This window comes from Pongo pygmaeus, chromosome 20 (genome assembly GCF_028885625.2).
Source record: "Pongo pygmaeus isolate AG05252 chromosome 20, NHGRI_mPonPyg2-v2.0_pri, whole genome shotgun sequence".
Classification (NCBI taxonomy): Eukaryota; Metazoa; Chordata; class Mammalia; order Primates; family Hominidae; genus Pongo; species Pongo pygmaeus.
This window is the reverse complement of record NC_072393.2, coordinates 24,747,067-24,773,275: the sequence shown is the minus strand read 5'-3', so window position 1 is coordinate 24,773,275 and position 26,209 is coordinate 24,747,067. Positions and strand designations below refer to the sequence as shown.

The 26,209-nt window shown below is 36.6% G+C and overlaps 1 pseudogene; it reads right to left on the bottom strand.

Annotated features, from left to right (window-relative positions):
* Positions 1-2,254: 2,254 nt before the first annotated feature.
* On the bottom strand, positions 2,255-25,752 carry LOC129020631 (zinc finger protein 726-like; annotated as a pseudogene).
* Between the last annotated feature and the right edge of the window lie 457 nt (positions 25,753-26,209).

Below are 26,209 nucleotides of genomic sequence, written 5' to 3'. Positions count from 1 at the left end.
ACTCAACCCCTTTTACAATAGCTGAACAAAAATAAAATACTTAGGAACATATCTAATGAAGGAGTCAAAAGAACTCTACAAGGAAAACTACAAAACACTGCTGAAAGATATCATAGATGACACAAACAAATAGAAACACATCCCATGCTCATGGATGGGTAGAATCAAATTTGTGAAAATTACCACACTGCCTAAAGCAATCTACAAATTCAACAGAATCCCCATCAAAATACCACCGTCATTCTTTACAGAGTTAGAAAAAACAATTCTAAAATTCATATAAAGCCCACATAGCCAAAGCAAGACTAAGCAAAATGAACAAATCTTGAGGCACCACACTACCTGATTTCAAACTATAAGGCTGTAGTCACCAAAACAGCATGGTACTGGTATAAAAATAGGCACATAGACCAAAAGAAGAGAGGACCTAGAAATAAACCCAAATACTTACAGCCAACTGATCTTCAACAAAGCAAACAAAAACATAATGTGGGGAAAGGATACCCTTTTCAACAAATGGTGCTGGGATAACTGGCTAGCCACATGTAGGAGAATGAAACTGGATCCTCATTTCTCAACTTATATAAAAATCAACTCAAGATGAATTAAGGACTTAAACCTAAGACCTGAAACTATAAAAATTTTGCAAGATAACATTGGAAAAACCCTTCTAGGCATTGGCTAGGCAAAAATTTCATGACCAAAAACCCAAAAAGCAAATGCAGTAAAAACAAAGACAAATAGCTGGGACCTAATTAAACTAAACAGGTTTTGCATGGCAAATGAAACAGTCAGTGGAGTAAACAGAGACCCCACAGAGTGGGAGAAAATATTCACAATCTATACATCTGCCAAAGGACTAATATCAAGAATCTACAGTGAACTCAAACGAATCAGTCAGAAAAAAAAAAAAATCCCATCAAAAAGTAGGCAAAAGACATGAATAGACAATTCTCAAAAGAAGATATACAAATGGCTAACATTTAAAAAGTTCAACATCACTAATGATAAGGGAAATGCAAATCAAAACCACAATGCCATACCACCTTATTCCTGCAAGAATGGCCATAATCAAAATATCAAAAAACTGTAGATGTTGGCATGGATACAGTGATCAGGGAACACTTCTACACTTCTAGCGGAAATCTAAACTAGTACAGCGACCATGGAAAAAAGTGGGGAGATTCCTTAATGAACTAAAAGTAGAACTACCATTTGATCCAGCAATCTCACCACTGGGTATCTACCCACAGGAAAAGAAGTCATTATTTGAAATACAGACCAATGGAACAGAGAACCCAGAAATAAACACAAATACTGATTATTTGAAAAAGATACTTGAACATCCATATTTCTAGCAGCACAATTCACAATTTCAAACTCGTGGAAAAAACCAAAATGCCCATCAGTCAACAAGTAGATAAAGAAACTATGACATATACATATATGTTGGAATACTACTCAGCCACAAAAAGAAATTAACAGCATTTACAATGACCTGGATGATATTGGAGATTATTATTCTAAGTGAAGTAACTGAGGAATGGAAAACCAAATATCGTATGTTCTTGCTGATATGTGGGAGGTAAGCTATGAAGATGCAAAGGCATAAGAATGATAAAATAGACTTTAGAGACTTGGGGGGAAGAGTGGGAAGGGGGAGGGATAAAAGACAACATATATGGTGCAGTGTATACTGCTTAGGTGATGGGTCCATCAGGGTCTCACAAATCACCACTAAAGAATTTACTCATCTAACCAAATACCACCTGTACCCCAATAAATGGAACAATGAAATTTAAAAAAAAAAATCATTCTTATACTTACAGACCAGCTCACATAATGAATATTTCATAAACTATTACACACAGGCCGGGCACGATGGCTCACACCTGTAATCCCAGCATTTTGGGAGGCTCATGTGGGTGGATCACCTTAGGTCAGAAGTTTGAGACCAGCCTGACCAATATTGTGAAACCCTGTCTCTACTAAAAATACAAAAATTAGCTGGGCGTGGTGGCAGGCACCTGTAATCCCAGCTACTTGGGAGGCTGAGGCAGGGGAACTGCTTGAACCTGAAAGGTAGAGGTTGCAATCAGCCAACATCACACCATTGCACTCCAGTCTGGGCAACAGAGCAAGACTCCAGCTCAAAAAAAAAAAAAGGAAAAAAAAAACTATTAAACAAACAAAAAAAATTATGGTTCTAACATGAGTAACAGTCAAGTTAAAACAGAGAATTTGCATGGGGAGATTCTGAAGCATAAGTCAAAAGGTTATACAGTAATAAATTTAATACAAAACAGAGAGCATAGATTTACTTTATTTTTGAGAATTTGTTTTTTTCTAGTAAATTAGACACCTTCTTAAAATGATTTATTTTGTTCAAATATTACTTTTTTTTGGCTAAAAATAGTTTCAAACTTACACTAACACAAACATACTCCATAATTTATTTACACCTAAGATTTATCTTTAGACTAATAGATCTGTATATTTAATTCCATGTAAGTCAATACTAAGAGTCCATATGTGCTTGCAGCCAGAGGCCACATGTTCAAAGAAAAATATATTAAAATTTTAAAAAATATTTATTCAGGACTCAGAAATGTATGGATTTTACTTATGTTTGTATATAATTTTCATTATGACCATAAAAATGACCCTGTAGTCAATAACAATTTAATTGTACATTTAAAAATAACTAAAACTGAAGAAGTGAATTGCTTGAAATATAAAGAATAAATGCTAGAGGTAATGGATATCTCATTTCCTCTAATGTGATTATTATATATCACATGCCTGTATCAAAATATGCCATATATGGCATAAGCATATACACATATTACATATCCACAAAAATTAAGAAAAATAAATTTAAATGTAAAAATAAGAATAAAATTTAACCTATAGGAACAATATTTTTAACTTATTGGCAACTTAAAGCCACTGGCAAAAAGATTACTAGAGATGTCAGTCCATTATCTTACCAAATAGTGTATTTTTACCATCTTTTACCTACACCATTGAGTAAGGTGGAATAGGTTAAAGTTAGTGGCATAAGGCTTCAACGAATTCACAATAGTATTCAACATGTTAAAATGCTGAATTGAAAAGTTAAGTTCACACATAATTTAAAAATATACTGTATATTATTCCATAAAAGTATAGTAACATACTACTAACTTAATGTTAACTAAAGGATGCTTTTCTTTCATAATAATGCATAAAAATATTACTCTGAACACCTACCTCATGCATCACTTAACATTATAACTCAAAGAGCCTCTCTACTTAAATTTTCATCATTTTAACGTCCTTACCTTTCTTTAGAAAAAGTCATAAATGCCTACCTAATAAAAAAGAATCTCTCATATCTTTAATGCAGCTACAATTAGTCACATGTTTTCACATGTGAATACACCAGGAAAGATGAAACAGCATGAAGTAATTTAAGAGTTTAACTCCATTATTCGCTTTTTTAAAATTCTGTATTTTCAAAAAAAGTTATACTTTGATTGTAATTATAAATCTCCAAAAAATGTTCTACGTCTTTTAAAGTTATATACAAATAATGTTTACACGAACTTTAGTTTGTATTATTTCCTATACTCAGCACTGATTTAGTGTAATGTCTAAAGTTTGAGTGCCCTAGATATTTCAACTGTGACTTATTCCCTGATATTTACATAGACTTAATTTTGGATTGAACATCTTTCATATTTAATGCATCTGCAAAAATATATTTTAGTATGAACACTTTGGTGTTTTATAATTTGTAGTTTTTGAAAAAATGTTTTTCCAAATTCATTACATTTGCAGGGTTTTCTTCAATATAAACTCCCTGATGTTGAACAAAATTTTAATAACTGCCTCAGGGTTTTCCTCTAGTACAAAATGTGTACAATACGATGAGACAAGTAAATGTATTACAACCCTCTTCATATTTGTAACGCTTTTTCAAAATAAATACTCGTGCACTTTAAAGACATATTTCCTGATCTTTTGATGGTAATTAGATTTTTAATGCTTTTATTCAGTATGAACTCTGATTTTGAGTAAGATGTGAGCAGGTATTAATGGATTTTGTCTATATTTGTACATTTGTTCTCAAATATAAATGCTTACCGGTGCAATAAGCTGTGAGCATTGGTTAGAAGCTTGGCCACATCGTTCACATTGGTAGTTTTTTCCAGTATAAATAATCTTACGTACAATGAAGTATAACAATCATTTAAAGGCTTTGTCACATTCTTCACTTTTCTAGGATTTGTCAGCAGCATGATTTTGTTTAGAAAAGTTTTAGATGCTGTCAAAAGCATTGGCACATCTTTCAGATTTGTAGAGTTTCTCTTCAGTATGAATAATCTTATATCTGTTAAGAATTCAGGACTTTTTTAGGCCTTCCATATTATTCACACTTGTAAGATTTCTCTCCAATATGAGTTATCTTATCTGTAGTAAGATATGAGGACTGGTTAAAGGCTTTGCCAATTTTTTTCCCATTTGTAGGGTTGCTGTCCAGCATGAATTTTCTTATCTTTAGTTAGGGCTGAGGACCAGAAAAGCACTTTGCCACATTCTTCACATTTGTAGAGTTTTACTCCAGTATGAATTACCTTATGTTTAATAAAGGTTGAAGACAGGTTAAAAGATTTCCCACATTCCATGGGAAACCTGCCCCTGTGATTCAGTTAGCTCCCACTGGGTCTCTCCCACAACACGTGGGGATTCAAGATGAGATTTGGGTGGGGTTATAGCCAAACTGTATCACCAGCCTTGCCCCTGGGCAAAAGCAGCAGCAGTCTGCCTGGCTGGATTCAAATGATTCTGAGACTTCTATAGTCTATGCCTCCAGATCTCTCCCTCACCCATGCTATGGTGTCTGAAATTCCACCATTAGAGAGTCATTTCTTGGGCTCTGTTAAAGGGACCAGGCCCTTTATAAAGCAAATGCCCCTGAGCAGCTGGCTCTGACATTGATTTATCAGGTATCTTCTCTTCCCTGCCAGAAGGAAGGAAGCTAAGGTGCATGTAGGGCATACTGTGTGCCCAGGTACTGTGCCAGATGCTTTGGATACTTGGAGTCATGGAATTCTCACAGTAACCCTGTGAGAGAGGGAGTCTTTTCCTCACATTGCAGAAGGAAACAGGGCTGAGAGAGATCCAAGAAATATCCCTGAGATCATATGGCTCCTAGTGGAGTCAGGATCCAAACCCGGTGTGTCTGATTCCTTAGCCCTTGGGGGTCCAGAGGCTGCTGAACAAGACAGGAGGTGGAGAGGAGAGAAAGCCACAGGAATACCACTGTACACCCTTCTTGATTCTAGAAAGACTGTATGAAAATTCTGAACAGTGAACAGAACAAACAATAAAGGTGCAATGGAAAAAAAAAAAGATTTCCCACATTCTTCAGACTTGCAGGGTTTCTTTCCAGTTTGAATTCTCTTATGGTTACTCAGGATTGAAGACTGCTTAAAGGCTTTGCCACATTTTTCACATTTGTAGGGTTTCTCTTCAGTATGAATTATTTTATGTTTAGTAAGAGATGAGAACATTTAAAGGCTTTGTCACATTCCTCACATTTGTAAGGTTTCTCTCCAGTGTGCATCCTCTTATGTCTACTTAGGGGTGTGAACCATATGCTTTGCCACATTCTTCACATTTGTAGGGTTTATTTCCAGTATGAATTATGTGTAGTAAGATTTCAGAATCGACTAAAAGCTTTCCCACATTCTTCACACTTGTAAGGTTTCTCTCCAGTGTGAATTATCTAATGTTTAATAAGATTTGAGGATTAAAAGCTTTTTCCCATTCTTCACATTTGTAGGGTTTCTCTCCAGTGTGCATCCTCTTATGTTTAGCATTGAGAACCATATAAATGCTTTGCCACATTCTTCACATTTGTAGGGTTTCTCTCCAGTGTGCATCCTCTTATGTTTAGCATTGAGGACCATATAAATGCTTTGCCACATTCTTCACATTTGTAGGGTTTCTCTCTAGTATGAATTCTCTCATGTTCAGTAAGGGTTGAGGACCATATAAATGCTTTGCCACATTCTTCACATTTGTAGGGTTTCTCTCTAGTATGAATTCTCTCATGTTCAGTAAGGGTTGAGAAACATATAAATGCTTTGCCACATTCTTCACCCTTTTTAAGGTTTCTCTCAAGTATGAATCCTCTTATGCTTAAAAAGGGTTGAGGACCAGATAAATGATTTGCCACATTCATCACACTTATAAGATTTCTCTCCAGTATGAATTATCTTATGCGTACTAAGATTTGAGGATCGATTAAAAGCTTTGCCACATTCTTCACACTTGTAAGGTTTCTCTCCAGTATGAATTATCTTATGTGTACTAAGATTTGAGGATTGATTAAAAGCTTTGCCACATTCTTCACATTTGTAGGGTTTCTCTCCAGTGTGAATCCTCTTATGTTTAGACAGGGTTGAGGACAATATAAATGCTTTGCCACATTCTTCACATTTGTAGGGTTTCTCTCCAGTATGAATTATCTTATGTGCAGTAAGGGTTGAGGATTGGCTAAAAGCTTTGCCACATTCTTCACATTTGTAGGGTTTCTCTCCAGTGTGCAACCTCTTATGTGTAATTAGGGCTGAGGATCGGCTAAATGCTTTACCACATTCTTCACATTTGTAGGGTTTCTCTCTAGTATGAATTTTCTTATGTTCAGTAAGGTTTGAGGACCATATAAATGCTTTGCCACATTCTTCACACTTGTAAGGTTTCTCTCCATTATGAATTATCTTATGCTTAGTAAGATTTGAGGTTCGATGAAAAGCTTTGCCACATTCTTCACATTTGTAGGGTTTCTCTCCAGTGTGAATCCTCTTATGTTTAGTTAGGGTTGAGGGCCATATAAATGCTTTGCCACATTCTTCACATTTGTAGGGTTTCTCTCCAGTATGAATTATCCTATGTGTAGTAAGGTGTCCGAATTGGCTAAAAGCTTTGGCACATTCTTCACATTTGTAGGGTTTCTCTCCAGTGTGCAGCCTCTTATGTCTAGTTAGGGTTGAGGACCATACAAATGCTTTGCCACATTCTTCACATTTGTAGGGTTTCTCTCCAATGTGCATCCTCTTATGTATGGTTAGTGCTGAGGGTTGACTAAATGCTTTGCCACATTCTTCACATTTGCAGGGTTTCTCTCCAGTGTGTAGCCTCTTATGTATGGTTAGCGTTGAGGATTGGCTAAATGCTTTGCCACATTCTTCACACTTGTAAGGTTTCTCTCCAGTATGAGTTATCTTATGTGTAGTATAATTTGAGGATTGATTAAAAGCTTTGCCATATTCTTCACATTTGTAGGGCTTTTCTTCAGTATGAGTTTTCTTATGATTAGTAAGGGTTGAGGACCAATTAAAGGTTTTTCCACATTCTTTACATTTGTAGGACTTCTCTGTAGTATATATGCTTTTATGCTGGGTTTTGTGTGAAAGCATGCAAAATGATTTGACACAATTTTTACATTTGAAAGGTTTCTTTCTAGTACATCTTATCTTATGTCTGTTTAAATTTATAAATTTATAAAAGACTTTCAAATATTTACCACATTGAGATGCTTTGCCCTGGGTAGTTGTGAAACACTGGTTAAGTCCATTATAACCTTCTTTGTGTACCTTACACTCATCCACACTTTTACAACCTTTTCTTAACTGTAAATTCTCATGTCCATATTTTTCAAATCTTCTTAGTATTACTTTTTGAAAAGAATCTTCCATGCCCTGCTCTGGCCAAATGTCTTGAGGAAAATGAGGACATATACCTAAAAAAAAATTTAAAAAATTTACTCCACTTACTATACTGACATAAATATAGTTTAAAAATCTTACCTATAAAATTATACAACCTACATAAACAAGATGGTTTTGCAAAATACCACAAACCCTAATTCTTTCATAGACATTTAAATGTAACAAAAACATACAAACCAAAATACATCGGTGGGAAATTTATAAATCAGTTAAGTATGTGCAGTGTTCCAGAAGAGCACAATGCAAAAAACCACATAGAAGAAAAAGAAAAGTCTAAATTTACCCAACACAGCTTTTCCTGCTTCCCACTATAACATAGTGCCTTTAGAAGTAAATTGTTAACTCTTGATTTCTGTTTTAAAAGAAAGGTAAAATACTGGCACATTCATTATCATTTCTGGCTTTTAGGGGCTTTTTTCTGACACTGTTTTCTGTCTCTCATGACATAAAGTGCTGACAGAAATGGTGGTATACTTTGGAATGAGAGTTTGAGTGTGCTGAGACAAAAGAAAAATGTTCCAGCAGCAGCCAGACTGCAGTGCCACAGAAAAGGAACAGGTGTAGCAAGTGATTACCGACTCCTACAAAGTAATATGAATAAATTCTCTTAATTAAAAACTAAACACAAAATTTCAGACAATACACGTCATAAGAATATGTTTGAAAAACTGCCATAAAGACGAGCCAAGAAAATTGTTTTCAGACTATGCCAGCACAAAGCTACATTATAAAAATTTTGACAGGTAGATTTTTTTAATGTAAAAAACTGAAAGCTTATAATATATACAAAATATGGCAGTATCATACCACCAAAAATATCATAAAATTTTCTGAAAGAAAACATAAAAAAAAGATTTATACATTTAAGAATTGGTAATAAATTGAATAATACTGATTAAAACAAGAACACAGACAAGTATGGAAAATCAGAAAAATGAGGACAAGAACAAAAATATTTAACATTTCATAAAAACAGAAACTGTGGAGGTAAAAAATACAAAAGGAAACTAACAGATCCTAAAAGTTAGAAAAAACGATGTAAAAATAAAGAAGCTCAGTTGCGGTTTTGGCTGGGGGATGGTGGCACATGCCTGTAATCCTGGCACTTTGGGAGGCTGGGGCAGGCGGATCATGAGGTCAGGAGATCAAAACCATCCTGGCTAACAGGGTGAAACCCCATCTCTACTAAAACAATACAAAAAATTAGCTGGGTGTGGTGGCAGGTGCCTGTAGTCCCAGCTACTCAGAAGGCTGAGGCACTAAAATTGCTTGAACCTGGAAGGTGGAGGTTGCAGTGAGCTGAGATTGCACCACTGCACTCCAGCAAGGGTGACAGAACAAGACTCCATCTCAAAAAAGAAAAAAAGAAGGAAAAATTGGTAGTTGTTTAATATGTATTAAGATCATTTTAGCAATATGTTGCATTACAATGTCAAGATAATTAATATGACTAAACTGAATATTTAAAAATATTTTGTGGTAAATTTTGTGGTGTTTTTTGGACAAGCAAAAATAAACAATAATACCTAAAAGAGATAAAGAATTATGATTGTTTTAAATTATATTCAAATCCAAAAATGTTTCTACCACACAACAATTACATAGATTCAGAAATAAATAGGATGTTGAAATTACAAGAATTTTATGACTTCTCATCTACACAGGATTAGAAAACCATTCACAACAAACTTACACAACAAATATACACATTATTAAAAAAATACAAGGATAACATTTATACAGGCAAACAAACATAGAGATAATTCTATCAGAAAAAGACATATGGCTAATTCATATATGATTTTGCTCCACAATGTCTTAAATTGTATAAAGTTAAAATATTAGCACGCAGAATTATAATATATACTAAAAAATAAAAACACAATTAATGGATGTGTGGTAGCATACCCTAAAATATATAACATAAAAATATAAACTTCCAAAACAAAATTAAAACATAGAATGTAAAAGTGATTGGATACCATCAACTAGATCAATATATTCATTAACAAATCTCAGAAGAAGAATATGGGAAAAAAATAACACAGAGATTACTTGAAGATAAAAAAGGGTGAGAACTTCCCAAATTTTGATGTAATAAAAGGAAAAAATATTTCTAACCAATAATATTTGATTTAAATGTATTTCTCTTTAAAAAGATGAAAATTAAAAAATCCAAAATAAAAGGTAAGGGTGTTAATCACCAGTAGCACAGTTCTACCAAAAAAAAATGGTACATGGTGGCCAGGCACCATGCCTCATGCCTGTAATTTTACAGTTTTAGGAGGCCAAGGCTGTCAGAACACTAGAGGCCAGGAGTTTCAGGTCAGCCTGAGTAATACAGTGAGAGTCTACACATAATAAGAACTGCTATAATGAGTCCATTTTGTTTAAAAATAAAATACTACTGGACAGCATCATAAACCATATATAAAATAAAGCTCTCTATTAAATGTAAGTATACAAATATAGAAATTTTTACTATCATAATGATGATGCATATAACTCTTAAAGCTATTCTGTAGAATATTTAAAACAGAATAAAAACCTGCATGTTAATACACAATATAAAATAATTTTAATAATAAACTGAAAAATATAGAGATATAATCTTTATATTCAATTGAAGTTGTCATGAGATATAAATATATAGTTTTAATTTTAAGATGTTTCATGTAAACTCCATGTTTTAAGATGATATGGTTTGGCCATGTCCCAACCCAAGATTCATCTTTAATTCCCACGTTATGGGAAGGACGTGGTGGAAGGTAATTGAATCATGGGGGCAGGTCTTTTCTGTGCTGGTGTCATGATAGTGAATAAGTCTCATGAAATCTGAAGGCTTTATAAGGCAGAGCTTTCCTGCACAAGATCTCTCTCTTGTCTGCCACCATGTGAGACATGCCTTTCACCTTCCACCATGATTGTGAGGTCTACCCAGTCACACAAAACTGTAAGTCCAATAAACCTCTTTCTTTTCTAAATTGCCCAGTCTCAGGTATGTCTTTATCAGCGGCATAAAAACAGACTAATACACAAGATGATTATGAAGATAATATTTATAGAAACTATGCAAAACAAGATATAAAAAATAATTGAAGCACATCACAACAAAATTAAAATGAAATTTAAGGCAATAAACCAACATATAAAAAATACCACTGAGGAACACATAAAACAATCACAATAAAAGTAGTAACTTCACTTTTAATAAATAATTTTAAATATAAATTAATTAAACTACTTAATAGAAAAAAATATAATCTCAGGACTTTGGGAGGCTAAGATGGGCTGATCACTGGATCTCAGAAGTTTGAGACCAGCCTCGGCAACACGGCAAAACTCTGTCTCAACCATAAATACAAAAAAAACTAGCTAGGTGTGATGCTACACACTTATAACCCAGCTACCTGAGAGGCTGAAATGAGAGAATCTTCTGAGTTTGAGAGATTGAGGCTGCTGTGAGCCATGATCACAACACTGCAAACCAGCCTGGTTGACAGAGTGAGACCTATCTCAAAAATAAATGAATAAACAAGTAAATAAATGAAATTATAAAAAGAAAAAATAAAATGCTTTAGTGGCTTAAGAAAAAGCAAACAATATGCTACCTACAAGGGACTCATTTTAGCATTGAGTCAAATAGGCTGAAAATTACACAGTGCAAAAACCTGTATTTTATGAAAATAGTAACTACACTTGGGTATTAGACATAATATATTTTAAGTCAAGTGCTAACGTGAGACAAACATTGATAGTATATATTGTAAAATGGGTTGATTTACCACAAATTTATAACTATAATATCTATCTATCTATCTATCTATCTATCTATCTATCTATCTATCTGTATGTGCATGTACAACATCAGGGCTCCAAAATATATAAAGCAAATATTGACAAAAGTAAAGCAAGAAATACATAGCAACATAATAATTGTAGACATCAAGAGCCCATTTTCCATAATAGAAAATTCACATTAAACAAAAAATAAGAAAACAGAAAACCTAGACAACATTATAGACTGTATCAATTATTTTGCATATAGTTGAATACTGGAGATTGGATAACTTATAAAGAAATAATATTTATTTGGCTCACAATTTAGCAGACTGTAGAAAGTGTGCCAGCATCTGCTTCTGGTGAGAGTGTCACCAAGCTTACAGTCATGGTTGGAGGCGAAGAGTAACTGCACATATTACATGATGAGAGACAGAGCAAGTATGAGGTGAAGGAGCCAGGTTCTTCCAATAAACCTGCTTTCATTTGAATTAATGGAGTGTAAACATTTTCATTACCGAGAGGATGGTGCCAAGCTATCTATGAGGACTTTGCCCCCATGACCCAAACACCTCCCACCAGGTCTCACATCCAACATTAAAAATTACATTTAATCATAAGGTTTGGAGGACATGAACATCAAAACCATATTATAGACCAACTAGGTTTAACAGATGAGTAAAGAACTTTCCAGTCAAAAGCAAGAAAATACACAATATTCTTATTTGCAGATGGTGTATTCTGTTAGGACACATACTAAGTTTTATCAAATTTAAGAATGCCAGCTGGGTGGTGTAGCTCATGTCTATAATCCCAACATTTAGAGAGACCAAGGTGGGAGGATCACTTGGAGTTAAAAGTTTGAGGCCAGCCTGGGCAACTCTATCCCTAGAAATAATCAAAGAATTATTCAGACATGGTACTTTATGTTTGTAGTCCCAACTACTTGAGACACTGAGGTGGAAAGATCACTTGAGCCCAGTAGGTTGAGGCTGCAGTGAGCCAAAATCATGACAGTACACTCCAGCCTGGGTGACAGAGTAAGATCCTGTATCTAAACAAAAACCACAACAAACACAACAATAACAAATTTAAGAAGACCAAAATTACACACTTTGTGTTGTCTGACCAAAACTGAATTAAACTAGAAATTAAAAGTAAAACTGAACAATATAAAAATATATAAAAATAAAACACACTTTTCAACATATTTTTGCTCAGGAATCAAAAAAACATTAATTTTTCAAAATGTCAATACAATCTACAGTGGTAGACATATTCAATATAATTTTTATGGCCGGGTGAGGTGGCTCACACCTGCAATCCTAGCACTTTGGGAGGCTGAGGCGGGTGGATTGCCTGAACTCAGGAATTCTAAACCAGCCTCGGCAACACAGTGAAACCCCGTCTCTAATAAAAATACAAAAATATTTAGCTGGGCATGTAATCCCAGCTACTCTGGATGTTGAGACAGAAGAATTGCTTGAACCTGGGAGGCAGAGGTTGCAGCGAGCTGAGATCGTGCCACTGCACTCCAGCCTGGGCAACACAGCAAGACTCCATCTCAAAAAATAATAATTTTTATATAAATCCAAATAGGGTTTTTTTAAGGAAACGTTTAAAATGTTAAAATTTTATTATGAACTATAGACAAATACCCATGAAAAACAACACAGACCTTATATTTTCTGATTTTGAAACACATTAAAAGCAACAATAACAAAAACAATTTGGTACTGACATAAAGACAGATAAAGAGATGAAAGAACAGAGAGCCCAGAAATGAACCCTTCTGTATATGGCCAAATAATCTCCCACAAAATTAACATGAGCACACAGTAGAAAAAAGATAATCTTTTCAAAAAATTATGTTGAAAGCTGAATATCCATACCGATAAAATGAAGTTCGATTATTTCCCTATACCATATGTGAAATATCTTTTCATTAGACATAGGAAGATAACTTTTTTTTTTTTTTTTGGAGACAGAGTCTTGCTCTGTTGCCCAGGCTGGAGTGCAGCCCAGATGGAGTACAGCAGCGTGGTCTCGGCTCACTGCAACCTCTGCCTCCTGGGTTCAAGTGATTCTCCCACTTCAACCTCCTGAGTTGCTGGGATTAACATGCACGCCATCACACTCGGCTAATTTTTTTGTATTTTTAGTAGAGACGGGGTTTCACCATGTTGGCCAGGCTTGTCTTGAACTCCTGTCCTTATGATCTGCCCACCTCAGGCTCTCAAAGCACTGGGATTACAGGCATGAGCCACCGTGCCCGACCAGATAACTTCTTAATCTCTTTAAAATATATAGGGAAAACATGACATTAGTCTTGGGGCTGTTTTCTTAGATATAAAATTAAATGCATGAGCATCAAAGAAAAAAACAAAAAATTTAACTACACTATACTTCAACATTCCTGCACATATAAATATTTAAAAGACCGATAATGCCTCCTAGAAAATGGGTGAAAATATTTACACATCACATGTGATAGGAGTCAATATTCAAAAACTATAAACTTTTAAAACCAAAAATAGCCGGGCATGGTGGCTCACACCTGTAATCGCAGCACACTGAAAGGCAGAGGCAGGTGGATCACGAGGTCAGGTGTTCCAGACCATCCTGATCAACATAGTGAAACTCTGTCTCTACTAAAAATACAAAAATGAGCCAGGCATGGTGGCACACACCTGTTATTTCAGGTACTCATGAGGCTGAGGCGGGAGAATCACTTGAACCCAGGAGGCGGAGGTTGCAGGGAGCCGAGATCTCACCATTGCACTTCAGCCTGGGTGACAGAGCAAGACTTCATCTCTCAAAAACAAAAAAACTGAACAATAAAATTGAATAACTTTATTTAGAAATAGACAAATTGAAATAAATTTTCATCAAAAATTTGAAAGGACACTCAAAACTAATTTGTAGAGAAATGCATAAAAGTCATAATAAAAAACAAAATCCCCCTCACACTCATTTAAATGGCCACTATAAATTTTTTGAAAACACCAAATCTGTTGATGATGCAATAAAAATAAAACCCTTGACCGGGAATGGTGGCTCAAGCCTGTAAACCCAGCACTTTGGGAGGCAGAGGTGGGCGAATCCCGAGGTCAGGAGTTTGAGACCAGCCTGACCAACATGGTGAAATCCTGTCTCTACTAAAAATACAAAAGTTAGTTGGGTTGATTGTCAGTGGAAAATAAAGATGCACCAATTATTTTATAATGTTATAAATGTACTTCAAATAATATAAATTATTAAATACAGTGATTCCATTTATGAATCTATCTCTAAAATATACAACATAGGACCTTGAAGACATATTTGATACAATGGAATATTATTCAGCCTTGAAAAAAAAATCATCACATTTGAAGATACACTTTGAGAATATTATACCAACTGAAATAAACCAGTAACAAATGATGGATGTTATGATTTCACTTATATGAGATATGTAAGACAGTCACACTTGTAAAAACAGAAAGTGGAAAAGTGCTTCTCGAGAGCTGAAGAGAGCATAAAATGGGTAAATGTTATTTAATGGATATTGAGTTTTAGTTCTACAAGATGTAAAATTTCAAGAAGTCTTTTGCATAACAATGTGAATATACATGATATGCCTGAAACATACACTTTTTTTAAGACAATGTCTCAATCTGTCACCCAAGTTTGAGTACAATGGGACAATTATGGCTCACTGCAGCCTCACACTCCCAGCATCAAGTAATACTGACCCTCAAACTCTCAACTAGCTGGGACCACAGGTGCACACCACCATGCCTTGCTATTTCTTAGAAAAAAATATTTGTAGAGAGGGTGTCTCCATATTTTACACAGGTTGGTCTCAATCTTTTGGGCTCAAGCAATCCTCCTGTCCTGGCCTCTCAAAATCCTGGTTTTACAGAAGGGACCCACCACATTGCCTTGCCCTGACATATACATTTAAATAGATTTAAGAGGTAAATTATATGTTATGTGTATTTAAAACAATTATTTTTTAAAAAACTGGAGACAATACAGGATTATGAATCTTTTTTAAAAATTACCTTCAAATCATAAAAGAATTATTCTCACGCAAAGGAAGTATATATTCATCATTAAACACATGGTGAAAATAAGTATTTCCAAGGCTACTAACTTAGACAAGATAAAACCAACATTGAAAATGAGCTAAGAGGCCAGGCAAGGTGGCTCAAACCTGTAATCCCAGCACTTTCAGAGGCCAAGGTGGGCATTTCAACTGAGGTCAGGAGTTTGAGACCAGCCTGACCAACATGGAGAAATACCATCTCTACTAAAAAAAAAAAAAACAAACAAAATTAGCCAGGTGTGGTGGCACATGCCTGTAATCCCAGCTACTGAGGAGGCTGAGGCAGGAGAATCACTTGAACCCGGGAGACAGAGGTTGCAGTGAGTCAAGATCGTGCATTACACTTCAGCCTCGGCAACAAGAGTAAAACTTCCTCTCAAAGAAAAAAAAAAAGAGCTAAGAAAGAATATATACAAGGTATAACCAAAATTGGGGTCATATTTGTAGATATAAACACACACACACGTATATAATTTGATTGTGATAGACATGGCTCATTTATCTTTTAATTAAACTCCACATTAACTTAAAGTATACAAAACATAATATATAAGTAAAACCAACAGGCACAATAAACTGATGTTAGGAAACTTACACTACAAAAAACACTAATATAAAACTGCAACACAATAACAGAAATGTTTACTCATTACAACTAGTTGGCAACATTTATGTACATTAACAAATAATTTGTCTAGATAACTGCAATGTTTGACTGGAACTGTGCATTCATGGAAAGCAGGCATTTTAAATTACTGGCATCTGTAATCCCAGCACTTTGGGAGGCCGAGGCGGGCGGATCACAAGATTGGGAGATCCAGAGCACGGTGAAACCCCATTTATACTAAAAATACAAAAAATTAGCCAAGCGTGGTGTCGGGCGCCTGTAGTCCCACCTACTCAGGAGGCTGAAGCAGGAGAATGGTGTGAACCTGGGAGGCGGAGGTTGCAGTGAGCTGAGATCACGCCACTGCACTCCAGCCTGGGTGACAGAGCGAGACTCAGTCTCAAAAAAAAAAAAAAATTACTGGCATCTATTGCATGGCAATAAAATTTCAGAGAAAATGCAGTACAATCATAAATAGGAGATGCTAATGAGAAACTTTTAATAGATATGCATTTAAAAGAAATTCATGTCAATTTTTATGTTTTAAATATATGCTATTTTTACACAAAATAAAACTACTGTAATCCAAGTTTAGAAGCAAAGAATAGCCTTACATTGCTAAATTATATATATATTTAGCAGAATATGGTTAGAGCCTCACATATAAAACAAATATTTGGGGAATAAATTATGTTATTTTGTTACAGGCTAACAAAAGTGGTTGAAAATTCTGTAATTCCCTTTTGCCTGCCTGCATATTAATTATCTAATTTAATTCAGGAACAACATGTAAATTCTAGTATATTGCCCTAAATGTCAGAATCTAAAATTACAGACAAATTTGAAGTAGAAAATAGAAAGTAAAAATTTCTTTGGAGAGTGGCATTAATAAGATATAAAAAAAAAAAAGTGACCTATTTGCTTATCTCCTGACAGCAAGAAAATTTGTCACCCATTCCTGAGAACCAGGCATCATGGTTCACACTTGTAATGAAAACTACATGGTACATTACAGTTGAAGAATTGCTTGAGGTCAAAATATTAAGACTTGCCTGGATTATGTAGCAAGACCTCATCTCAAAAATAAATGCCTTTAAGAAAGCTCTGAGATCCAGGAAAGGAGTTGTGAAATTCTGCTAAAGCCCAAGACTCAAGGTAATTCTGTTTAGAAGGCAGGCCCCCATTCAGGTTGCAAACTACATGACTACTGTTTTTGGCTACAGACAAGAAAATGCTCCACCTAACTTGGTTCCACTGAGAATTTTAAAGTTACTCTGTAACCATCCCAAACTCTTCACAGCCACAGTCTTGGGAGCCGGCGGGCTGGGGGGGTCCTGCCCTTCCAGAGGCCTAGAGGAAGACCTCCATTTATAGCCATGATGGCAGGCCTCAGACCTTGGCCTTTCCTGTGGTCCCTGAAGCAGTTCCATGATTCAGTTCCAGCTCCCTGAGCCACAGTTCATGGCCAGTTCTGCCTATGTAGAAATCCAAAGTGACTGGGAAAATCCTCTCTTGTACTGGGTGAAAGCCATGCTCATCCATATCCTGATATAAAGAACACCATATACAGACCTGACTGCAGAAACCTGCCCTTGGGTCTGCCCTTCAGAGCAAAGCCCTGAAGGATATTCACTCTGTCTAAAACTTAAATGACAATTACAACTATCCAAGCCCTGTTTAACAAGACAACTAAAAGTGGACCCTTGTGCAAACCCAGCAGACTTAAAACCAAGCTACAACCCCTCTTCACTACAAACCCAGAGGATATTCTATCACCCTGGGGGTACAACAAAAATAGATTTTTAGTTTCTGAAACCAGTTTATAAAATCCTGAAGAGGTGTTTGCTCCTTCAAATTTACAGACACCAATGCAATACTATTGTTTCTTATTGTCAATGCTTCTATTTTAACATAGCACTGAAAGTATGTGAAAGAAGTAGTCAAAACAAAAATTTAAAGTCTTAAAGTCACTGAAATTGAAGACCAATAAGTAAAACGTCACTGTTTGTAGATTATGTAATCTTATATATAAAAAAGTACATTAAAACCTCTTTAAACTAATGAATACACTCAGTTGATTAGCAAAATATGAAATTAACATACAATTATAAGTTATCATTTCATACACTTAAAACCATCTCTCTGATAAAATAGAGGAAAAAACATTCTTATTTACAATAGCAATAAAATAATCAATTTTAGAACAAATTTAACCAAGCAGCTCATAAATCTTTTAAGTGAAAGATATATCAATAAAAAAATTAGAGAGGACACAAATAAATTTAAAAATATTTTATTTCTATTGAAAGAATAAGTATTGTGAAACTGCCATATTATCTAAGGTGATCTCTAGATTCAATAAACTCCCTGTCAAAATTCCAGTTTTTCACAGTAATGAAAATTACAATCCTAAAATGTACATGAAACCACAATAAATTTTGAATAGCCAAAGCAATCTTGAGGAAAAAGAACAAAGCAGAAGGACATTATACTTTATAATTTCAAACTATATATATATATATAGAGAGAGAGAGAGTCTTGCTCTGTCACCCAGGCTAGAGTACAGTGGCATGATCTCAGCTCACTGCAACCTCTGGCTCCCGGATTCAAGCAATTCTCCTGCCTCAGCCACCCGAGTAGCTGGGATTACAGGTGCCCACCACTGAGCCCAGCTAATTTTTTTATTTTTAGTATAGATGGGGTTTCACCATGTTGGCCAGGCTGGTCTCAAATTTGTGACCTCGTGATTCACCCACCTTGGCCTCCCAAAATGCTGGCATTACAGGCATGAGACACCACGCATGGCCCAAACGATATTTCAGGGCTATAGTAATGAAAACAGGATGCCTGTTCCAGCCAGTGGAAACTGGACACAGCAGTAGAGTGGACACATCAGGTTATAAATGACCCTGTCTTCTTTGCTCAGTGTACTCTCATGGCAAAACTGCTGGCAAGTGTACTCTTTCTGCAGGAAGTAAAAACGGCCATATTAAATAAACAAAAAAAAAAAAGAAAGCAAGCAAGAAAAAAAACAGGATGAAATGAGCACAAAAACAAACAAACAAACAAAAACCCCTAATGAAACAGAAACCACTACTCTCGTGCAAAAAGAGAGGCCAGGCATGGTGGCTCACACCTGTAATCCCAGCACTTTGGGAGGCTGAGGTGGGTGGATCACCTGAGGTCAGGAGACCAGCCTGGCCAACATGATGAAACTCCATCTCTACTAGAAATACAAAAAATTAGCCAGTTGTGGTGGTGTGCACCTGTAACCCCAGTTACTCAGGAGCCTGAGGCAGAAGAATCACTTCAACCTGGGAGGCAGAGGTTGCAGTGAGCCGAGATCGCGCCATTGCACTCCAGCTTGGGCCACAAAAGCGAGACTCCTAAAACAAACAACAAATTTAACATAGAGTGTCTCAAAATTATGCAGATATCTATCTGTCCACAAAAACAAGAAAAAAAAAAGTCAGATTGTATGCTCTTTTATATGCCATGAACAGTACTTTGGCTGTCACTGTAAACGTTAAGGAAGATCATTGAAGGGAGAGTTGAATTCTTAGAGATTTTATAAGCATAAGCAGAAGATGCCCCTGTGTGAGAGTATATTTTTTAAAAAATTTCAGGCTTTCCAGAAACTATTTCCTTTGGAACGCAGATTTCCAAATCACTTTAAAGACTGGCTTTCTTCTTGACGTTGGAGCTCTCATCCAGGTCGTCTCTCGTATTCACTCTCACCTACCTGGGGGTTCATCCACCATCTCATGTCGCTTCATATTCCAGAGCTCTTTTTCTTTCTCCAGACAGATGATGAGGTCTGGCTTAGAGACAGCAATACCTGTTTTATTAAAAATAATTAACATGAATCTTGCTCATATTCTCCAATTACCAACTTAGTAATGTGCAAAGTAAAAGGGATATAATAGAATATTCTAATAAATTTATGCCATATACTAATTTATAACAGAAATTTTTAAAGATTTACAGAATATTTTAATTTTGTAGGTTCTTAATTTCACTGCCTAGTACTACTGAAGCAAAAATTGGTAATGGCGCTTAAATTTTAAGGTGTGAATAACAATATTTTATGCCATTAAGGTTCTGAAATTACCACTAATCTAAAGTGAAAGACACAGATCAGCTCAGGAATCTGGAAATTTCAGGTCAGGATGAAACATCTTGAAGAAATTTTTTCTAAACAGACAAATCCCCAGGATTTTCTTGAAAACAGAAATAGGAAAGCATAAATTACCAGAAAACACACTACAAAAGAAAAATAAAAGCTTTAGTTTATATTAAAAATTTTGTATTAAAGTTATCCTCACCCAGGAAGGCCAGGTTTCTGTAGTTCTCTAACATCACATTCCTATATAAATTCTTCTGTGCAGTGTCCAGGCATTGCCACTCCTCCAGAGAGAATTCTATGGCCACATCCCTAAATGTCAACAGTCCCTGGAAAACACACACAAACACACATATTTACAAAGTGGCTATGGGCAGAATTTTTCATCTGACTCAAGGTAAAATCAGAAAGTGAATAGAACTGATTCTAACTTATAAGAGGGACTGAAATTCTCCAATAAAATAATTGTCAAAACACAAACGTTTTCTAATGTATTCTCTAACTCTGAGAAAAGAGACTGGCATAATATCCAGAACATCAGTGTATATATGATACTTTTCTGAATGATAAAGTGTAAAAATGTACTAACATGTACATTTTTGAGTGCAGTATTTACATAATACTGAATGAGTTGTGTATATTTTTCAGATGAAAAAGACAGCTGTTAATAATTTTCAGACAAAATAAACATGTTGAGTTAGAAGGTACCACTCAAATTTAAATGTGTACAATAAACTGGACATCTCGTTAATGCAGATTATTTTTTCAGAAGATCTGAAATAAAGTCTGAGTTACTGAGTCTCTATCAAGCTCATTAGTAATGCAAATGTTTTGGCCCCAAAAGACTATTTTGTCAAACATCCAGTAAGTGGAAGAGTCTGTGCTTTTTTTCAGTTTTTCTGGCCTGTAAACAAAGATGAGAGCTTTCATTTACCTACAAAAGATAAATGCAAAGAATACCTTAAAAAAAACAGGCAGCTGCCAATTAAGTGTGATGGTTTACGCACATCAGCTGCATAAAGATACTTAATGATGAAGAGAAAAATAACTCCATACGAAAAATTCTGTAAGAGAGCTTATGGAATTAACATCAACTGCACTAGGACAAGTTTTTATAGTGTGCTGATGCACGCAGGACACAGCATCACTACTGAGATATTACCCCCACTAAAGCAAATTACAGTCTGAATTTAGCCATAAGAAAACATCATTTTTATGGAAAGTCCAAGATACAGATATCTTCCATGTTCTACAATTTTTAATAGTGATTTTAAGTAGTCTTTTTTTAGCACCCTAATAAGCAGGTATCTCCCGATAGTTTTTTCAGAACTTTCTGGGTAATAAATGCCATCCTGTTTAAATGAGCATTTTCTTAATCGTGTAATGCATAGATGTTGAATACTGTAAGAAATTATTCTTCAAAAGTTTAGTTTGCTTAAGTTTCTTTGCCCTTTTTTCCCTTGCTTTCAAGGCCAGACTTCCTTACTCTCTCTGTTCCCCCTTCCCTGGTAAACCTTCTCGCCAGTTCTTATCTATGGAGCCACATCCCACACCTGCTACCCACTCCGTGAATTACCTCTCCCATCGCAGGGGCTGCTTCCAGTGAAACTGATCTTCCTGCCTTCCCACCGGTATAACCGCATTCCTGCACTTTTCAAGTTAGCCAACCGGGTTTAGCCAACCGGATTGTGCCATCCAACTCCAGCCAATGAAGACAGGACACAGTAAGATGGACAAGCTGCTTAGCGGTAATAAAAACCCCCTACTTTCCTTTGTTCCTGAGTACTCTCATGGCAACCTACGAGGGGCACCCTCCTGCAGCTTAAGCTTTAATTTCCATGGTAGAGTTATTAATTTCATTTTTGAAACTAAAACTGTTAGAAAAATTCAGCAAAATTACTCGGTGTTCATATAACGAAAGAACATTTTAAGGTGCTTACATTTTATACCTCAGTAAGAAAAGCAAAAGTATGTATTCCTTTCAGACAGTAAATGTATTATTTTATTATTTGTATTAAAAATCATGTAGTAAACAAACAAAAAAGGATACAGAACAAAGATATTCACTGTCAAAATTTTACCCTGCTAAAAAAAGGAACTGAAGTTTTCAGTAATTTATGTAACTCACCAATTATCTACCACATTTTTGGGGGAAATGTATTCATTGTCTACAGCTGAAATTGAAGGGAGATTTTTTTTTTTTCTTTTCTTTTCTTTGGTAGCTACCATTCTAAAAGCTAGATGGAATTCTGTATGAAATCACTCAGCCATAAAAGCACATGCCTGAGAAAATTTCTAAACTCACTCTGAGAAAGATAAAGTAAAAGTTTTCAACAAATAAAATATATTATTAATTTTTGAAACTCACCTTTTATGCCCTTTGTAAATATTTCCTTACCTTTCAAAAGCTCTACTAATAAAATGCAGTACACAGTTAAAAAACTGAGGTCAGCTGAGCACAGTGGCTCATGCCTGTAATCACAGCATTTTGGGAGGCCAAGGAAGGTGAGTCACTTGAGGCCAGAAGTTTGACACCAGCCTGGCTAGCATGGTGAAACTCCATTTCTACTAAGAATACAAAAACTAGGTGGGTGTGATGGTGCACACTTGTAATCCCAGCTACTTGGGAGACTGAAGCATGACAATCACCTGAGTCGGGATTTGGAGGTTGCAGTGAGCAGAGATGGCACCACTTTACTCCAGCCTGGGTGACAGAGGTAAACTCTGTCTTAAAAAGATACATAAATAAACCCTAGGTCAAAACAAATGAACAAATCCTTTCAAGGTACAGATATGTTTTACTCATGTATCAAGTCAGGCCATTTAATTAGCTGATTGTCCCGCCCCATCCTGCTCACTTAAGTGCTCAATAACCCCTCTCAGGAGACTGAACTATGACCCAGTGAGTGCCTCAGGCGCATTTTACTCTGCAAGTTCTTACACCACCACAGTGGAGTCAGCTTTTTGGTTTTTGGTGGTTTTTTGGTCTTTTGGAATACTAATTTTTTTTTCTAGAATTTTTGTTACTATTTTTCTTGCACTATTTTTCTGCCCCCTGAAGGAATCCAGGATGCAGAAATTATTTTTCTCCTCAATGCTTGTAGCAATTGGCTGATCAGCAATGTGTCTCCAAGAAATGAAAGCTGGGTTGGGTGAAGACAATATTAATGTCTCAAGGAATTAAGTTTTTTTTAAAAAACAAAAGTGCACCAGGAAATGCCTCTTAGCCTCAGGGCATCCACCTGCACACTTGAGAAGCTACACTCAATAACTCAGGTTGTCCTATGAGAGAAAATGACCCAGGAGCTGATATTCACTAGACACTCTAGCAGACATAGCCACAGTGGGTATCGTGGTTTATCCCCATACAGTACTGAAACCCAGGTCCAAGCTAAAACTGAAGGGTGACTGAAGATACGTCACCCTATGAAGTTTCCAAAAAAAAAAAATCTTGACCGAAAAACATTCTAAGATATCTGTGACTAGGGAAAATAAAAGAAAAAAACACACAGATACTTTACAATAGTGTCAGATTATTCTTTGCTTTATTCTCATAGGAAATATTTAGAAAAAAAATCTTTTTAAATGTGCCATCAAATGCTTTGTCAAAAAATAATTAATTCACCAGGCACGGTAGCTCCCATGTGTAATCCCAGCTCTTTGGGAGGCCAAGGCAGGCGGATGACTTGAAACCAGAAGTTCAAGACCAGCCTGGCCAACATAGTGAAACCCCATCTCTACTAAAAATACAAAAATTAGCCAGGCGTGGTGCCAGGCATCTGTAATTCCAGCTACTTGGGAGACAGAAATGAGAACCGTTTGAGTCCAGGAGGCGGAGGCTGCAGTGAGCCTAAGTCATGCCACTGCACTCCAGCCTGGGCAACAGAGCAAGGCTCTGTCTCAAATACTTTAAAAAAAAAAAAAATTCATTAAAATAGGTATCAATATGTACACTAAAGGACAAATAGTTGATAAAGTCAATTAGGGAGGAGAAACTGGCATTTGGCAACGTCAGACAAAACCGGAAATTTAGTATTTTACTGCAAGCCAGTCAGGCTGGAGGAATAGGGGATGAGGGGCAGACTTTAGGCCCTGCTTGGGACACTTGTGAAAAATTCAGAGAAAAATCAGTCCCCTGTGGAGTGTGAAAACCATTAAGTGGCAGGAAATTAGATTGAGGTGGCTCTAGTCCCTGGATTTCTACTTCTAAAAAAAAAGTCTAAACTCAAGAGCATTTTTTGGTAAATTACTACATTGGCAGAAACAAAATTCAGGCTTAACGCTTAACCAACTATAAACTGCCAATTAAGCTCTAATTACATAACCAGGATATTTCCACCTTGATTGTAAAAATTAAGAAATAGGACAGGCGCAGTGGCTCACGCCTGTAATCCCAGAACTTTGGAAGGCCGAGGTGAGTAGATCACCTGAGGTCAGGAGTTCGAGACCAGCCTGACCAACACGGTGAAACTCCTGTCTCTGCTAAAAATAAAAAAAATTGCCAAATGTAGTGGCAGGCGCCTGTAGTCCCAACTACTAGGGAGGCTGAGGCAGAAAAATCGCTTGAACCCGGGAGGTGGAGGTTGCAGTGAGCCAAGATCACAAAACTGCACTTCAGCCTGGGCAACAGAGATTCTGTCTCAAAAAAAAAAAAGAAAATGAAAACGAAACAACAACAACAAAACAACAACAAAATCTACATAACCGTACCTAGCCAATTACGGAATTTGGTTTTATCATGAAACTTATAAAAACCTTTCCTTCCATGGATTACAAATTAGAAACCACAGCAAGGTGCTCTAAAACTTTTGAATCACACTTTAAATTACTTAATGTTTTTGCAGTGAGGCCCACAAATTTTTAATAGGAAAAAATGGCCTGAAAACCCTACGGACCAAAGCTCTTCCCATTCATGAACCCGCACCCGGAGTCAGGATTCTGCCCTGACGTTCCTCCCATGGTCCCTGCACAATCTGGGAGAGACGCGGGGCTACTGGTGTAGACCTGCCCAAAGAGGGCTCCAGGCCAGGGCACAGTCACTGCGCAGAGAAGAGACAGAACGCCCGGGAGCCCTGCTGTCAGAGCAGCCGCCATCTTATGGCTGAAGGGACTGAGGCCGAGCTGGGCAAGAACTCGGGCGCAGATTGTAAAGCTGACTGCCGGGAGGCCTGAGTCCCACCACAGCCGCTTCCCACCGGTTCCAGCCAGCCCCGTTCCCTCTCTCGGGATGTTGGACCCGGCACTCTCACCATTTCTAGGCTTCCAGGGGGCAGGTCACAGGGCCACAGAGGCTGCGCCCCTAAAAGCAGAAGATACAGAGCAGTGAGGACGAGACCTGGAGCTCCGGCTGCAGCTAGAGACAAAGGCCCCGCCAAATCCCGGAAGCCGCCCTGTTCGCTCCAGCTGCGTGCCTGATTGGACAGTTCCCAGGACAGCGTCTCTGATTGGATAACGTTTGAGACCCCGCTTGCTAAGGCCCTGAGTGACAGAAGATGTCATCAGATGTTGGGCTGAATGAAGAAAGATTGACAGTCTAAGCCTCAGCCTTTTTGAGGCGGAGCTTCCTCCCTGAGCTGAACGAGGCCCATCCCAGAACACGGAAAAATTCTATCTCTTCTTTGCTGTCTCTTTTTTTCAATGTATTAAATATATGAATAATTTTTTTTTTTTTGAGACAAAGTTTTGCTCTTGTTGTCCAGGCTGAAGTGCAATGGCGCGATCTCGGCTCACTGCAACCTTCGCCTTCCGGGATCAAGCGATTCTCCTGCCTCAGCCTCCAGAGTAGCTGGGACTACAGGTGCACACCGCCACACCGGGCTAATTTT